This window comes from Montipora foliosa, chromosome 8, assembly GCF_036669935.1.
Source record: "Montipora foliosa isolate CH-2021 chromosome 8, ASM3666993v2, whole genome shotgun sequence".
Classification (NCBI taxonomy): domain Eukaryota; kingdom Metazoa; phylum Cnidaria; class Anthozoa; order Scleractinia; family Acroporidae; genus Montipora; species Montipora foliosa.
The window spans coordinates 6,355,373-6,360,221 of record NC_090876.1 but is presented as its reverse complement, the minus strand read 5'-3'; the positions used below and the strand labels follow the sequence as shown (position 1 = coordinate 6,360,221).

Below are 4,849 nucleotides of genomic sequence, written 5' to 3'. Positions count from 1 at the left end.
AGCCTTAGAAAAACCACAATAACAGTGATGTTTTGGATCTTTTGTCACACGACTGGGAATGAGGCTGTCCTTCGTCTGGTGATAGGTCAACAGGGAGGGCTGATGAATAGAAATCCAAAGTTTACTGATGTAGTCATGTCGAAAAACTTGCGGCCAGCGTACTTTGGAAAGACTGTTTTTCGCATAACTAGCAATCTGAAATGCTTTGCCTCCCTTCCCTGCATTGTGTTTACACCAAGACCAGTTCCATATTTGTCAAACATCCACTGTGTATGAACTGGAGCTAGATGCCCAACCCAATACTCCAGACTGTGCCTGAAACTTTTCCACTGAAAAGGACTACTGCTGTGAAGTAATCATGACTTACTTCTTGCAGCTCTTGGACAGCTGGAGGGGTGATATGATACATAGAGAATCTTGCAGCACAGTCTCTCAACTTGATTGCTATAAAGACAATACAGATCAGCTTCATGAGTAATGTAGGGTTCTCTGAATCCCCCTTGATTGCATTTACCAGAAACATAAAACCATGTAGAACAAGTCTAGAGTCTTTTCCAGTGAGTCTGTAGGAAAAGTCCTTATCTTTGGACCTGTCTTCTAAAATCAACTTTCCTAATTGGTTCTTTTAGACGCCCAGCCTTTACATCAGACTCTAATGCTTTCAAGTACCTGGAAATTGCACTTGATGGGGGTAGATCTGACAAGCTGCTGATTTTGTCTGGCATGTTACTCAATGAAATTGCCAAGTCCAAAAGCATCGAATGCAGATGTTGCACTCCATTATTTTTTAAATGGAGGGGCTCCACAACTTCTTTATCGCAATGTTTACCAATGAAAGCGTCAAATTCTTGTCTTGACTTCTTGTTTCCAATGAACTGAGTAACCCTACTTCTTTGTGTGGACTTTGCAAGGTGAGGAGGAATCTTTTCTTTGAACCATGCAACTTGCTTAGCCACGTTCAGTCTTTTCTGGTATGGCCAAGGTTTCCATTTGCAATCTGGGGTTGTTCCAAATTTGCCATTTAATGTAGTAGAATCTGCCTTTGATACATTGGCAAAACTTGAAAAATAACTGGCAGCATTGTTGAGTTCCCCATTAATGAAACATAGAAATTCCATGTCAGAATGAACCAGTTCAAATAAAAAAGTTACTTGCACCCCTGAGACAGTGTAGGTTTTCTGTTCAATTTCTTCAATTTGAGAGGTAAATAGTCTTACAGCGGGATGATCTTCCTTACAATTGACACCAAACAACAGGAAATTGTCATTTGGGCTTGCAACTCTTGCGCCCACATTAACGAAGCTAACCAACCAAGACATTGATTCATCCCATTTTCCAAAGGGGGCACCATCACCACCAATTGATACTTTAAAAGCTCCCTTCTCACCAAACCAAATCAGTTTTTCACTGTCCTTTCGTATGGGATCTTCAAGATAGAATTTTCTTAGGGTGAGAAGCATTGATTCTAATTCTCTGTACACACCATCAACTCTCTGTTCAGGGGGTTAGGTAGCAAACAAGGTGTCTTTAACAGAAATGAGTTCTCCAATATCAATTTGTGCAATGTTGTGCATTAACTCCTTGTAAGCAAGTGGTCTTGGAATAGGTATGCCAAAACCAAATGTGATGCACTGCTTTAAAGGAGTCCCTTTTTTAGTGGTCTTCCCTGTGTGCTTCATAACAAGTGCAGACCTCCCTTGCTCGTACTTCACTTTCCCTATAACCCCTCCAGCATAGAGCAATGAAAGTGAGCGGATGAAATTTTCATCACTTTTTTCATAATCTTGTGCCTCCAACTTTATTTTCACCAGTGCTGCTTTTTTCATTTTTTTGGATGAGCAGAAATATTTGGAAACATCACTTATTTTGCCACAGTAGAGATCATATATACCCTCAAGAGCAGGAGGTCTGTTCTCTACAGTGCTTCCATTGATCTCTACAGCAGCCATTTAGGTTTCCAACTGCCTCCTCTGGGCACTTCGTCGAGGTAACTTCAATTTACTATCATCAGAAAGTTTAGAGGGGTCCTTTTTACGTCAGGTGGAAGTATTTTTGTGAAATTTCAAATGCTCTGGAACGTGGTTTGAACTGGTGTTACTTCAAGTTGTTTCATGCATCTTGTACTTTCTCACTCTTCTCCTGGAGATGCTTTATTTTATTTTTCAACGCACACAGCTACTTACTTTTTGACAAATACTGATCACTGAGTTTAGCTTTTTGTCTTGAGAATTCACCTAGTGGAAAGTGACGTTTCGATGAACACTTAGAAGACCTCCGCGGAGGTTTCTTGTTGCTTCCCATGTATACAGAATAGGCTGTACACTTCTTGACCTAGAAAGCAATGCAAAGATTTTTGCAATTTTTGAAACAAAAATCGAAACTCTTGCTCTCCAAATTTTGACTATTTTTTTCAAAAAAACAAAAGATAAATACCTTTTCTAGGGAACTATGGTTTTACTTTACCCGAAATGGGCTCCAAGGAACTCAAATAAATGCTTTTGCGAACTCACTTATATAGAACAAGAATTTTACTCTGATTAAGCTGGTTTCGTAGTGCTCCGTCAGAAACGCCTTATTATTTAAAAACAGGGTTTTGCGAGGCAAACAAGGTACCAAAAGAAAGCTTTCTCTTCGAGGATTTCGAAGATTGTTTACTAGGGCCAGTACCCCCTCAAAAGGGGTCAAAGCATACAATCGTTACAATCGTAGCTCATCGTTCGGAGGTAAAAATGGCCGCGCGAGATTTTAAACAGGAGGCCTGTTGAGAGTTGGACATAAAAGTTGGCCCAATTTCAAGCAACAATTTCCAAGCGTGTTTAATAAACCTTGTGTAATCACTGTCTAAATAAAACTTCTAAAGCCGAGTGAACATTACACACAAATCTAGGCATATTCCTTTTTGAACAAGTAATTTTAAACAGACCGACTTTTTCCCCAATCAGAGCACTTGATGGCTTGTATTTGCAACTCGTTTTGTAAAACATTAGTCCTGAAACATCTGGATTAGCACTTTCTTTCCGCGGGGAGCTTATAAGTGCTTACTGTCAAGGCAGGACTAACAAGCTAATTATCTCCAGGTTTCCTCTATCTGTTCAGATCTCAGCTGTGATTGTTGCCAAGTCTCACTCCCAAAGTCTTTCGTCCCCCCTAACGCAGATGGAGCACGAGCACGGAGCTCTCCTCTCTCTCTCTCCCTTACACTTTTTTTCTGGCATATCTATCGTTTTTCTACCTAAAAGAATGTTTTAATCCCGATTTTCTTCCATCAGCATCGCGGCTCAGAACGGAGGAGTCAACGGGTCATATTTGCAGCTTATGACGTATGATATGCGAGAGCGCTCCATATAGGAGCAGTGTTTTGACTGAAAAAAAACTGAAACGGCTCAACACCACTCATTTTGAAAAGAAAACAGCAAAATAACGAAAATATCCACCGCAGCACTTGTGTTTACCTTTTTTCTCTTGATTACGAAATCTCTGTTCCCTATATCATACGTCACTGCACGCTCTTTAGTTTTTGAGCCCGCACTGAAAAGGCCTAAAAAGCGGGAAAAGCCTAACTTCGAACGTAATTTTCTCGCAAAAAATAACAAATAAAATAAAATAAAATACAGACTTAAAAACAATGTTGGATAATTGCTGATCTAGCTGATTTTTCCCCTTTAAGCTGAAAGACTCTAGGAAGGGTAACCGAAGAGAGTGTAGTGTAACGCGAAGTGGTATGGAAATCTAGCACTTCGCGTTACACTACACTCTCTTCGATTAATTCTGTATAAAACATAAGTGCTACACGGCCAACGTTTGTATAAACGTAACCTTTCCTTGTCTAGGAAGGTTAAGCTTGATTGTTCAAGTTTGAGTGTAGACTATTCAAGTAAGGACCAGCGACCCGGAACATAAATAAAACAGACATTTACTACTAATCAATGCTGTTCATCCAAATCTAAAAACTCCACGTTCTTTTATCATTCCTGTATTAGCCAGAATGCCAAGGAGAGAGAATTGGACAAGGGCTTCAAAAAACAGGAAACACGGACAAAGAAACTGTTAAGGAGACAACTGTGAAGGCAAAATCACCCAAGAAACAACAGAGCGGAGATAAGAAGAAAAAGACATGACTCAGGGATGAAAACGAATGTAGCATTTCAACGCACGCAAAATGCGTAAACAATTTCATTGGCACGCAAACGTGTTTTTTTTTTAAGGCACATTAGACGACACACAGTGACCAACAGCTTTTAGTCACATCTTTTAACAGTTATCAGAATATTAAGATAACTCACTCCATGCACAGGATCCCCATGATTAAGAATTGGGTTCTCATAATGTCAAACACAACGTTCACTATAACTTATACAACTGACTAAAAAAATGGGGAAAACAAGATCACGTACAGATCTTGTAATAGTCGTAAGCTATCCCCTGTCTCTTCAGCTTGAAAAATTTTGCATGACCGCGGATTTCAACCACGAAAATCATCCGTGGACTATGGCAAACCACGAAGGCTTCAATTTGTAATCCTCTACGATGATGGTAGCAAATGTTTTAAAAATAATCACAACTTCTAAAGTGCTACCTTTTGTCTTCAGATTTTGAAAGTGTGATCGCTTAACATTTGAGTGGCAAAATTTTGAGCTTTGACTGTTCTCCAAAGGCTGTTTACTTTAAGTTAAGTTTTGGATTTGATGGTCCGCCATTACTCACGTTCAAAACTGACCGATTGGACCTGTGTGAAAGACCGAAACTCCCGTGCTGCATATTAATTCAGCCGAGTACACACGCATTGCACTTCTTCAACTATTGAGTCTTTTGACGTCATTTCTCCTCGATTCAGCTCTCTCAAGATTTA

At 39.8% G+C, this 4,849-nt stretch overlaps 1 pseudogene; it reads right to left on the bottom strand.

Annotated features, from left to right (window-relative positions):
• Positions 1-2,301, bottom strand: part of LOC137968213 (uncharacterized) — a 2,409-nt pseudogene extending 108 nt beyond the window's left edge.
• Between the last annotated feature and the right edge of the window lie 2,548 nt (positions 2,302-4,849).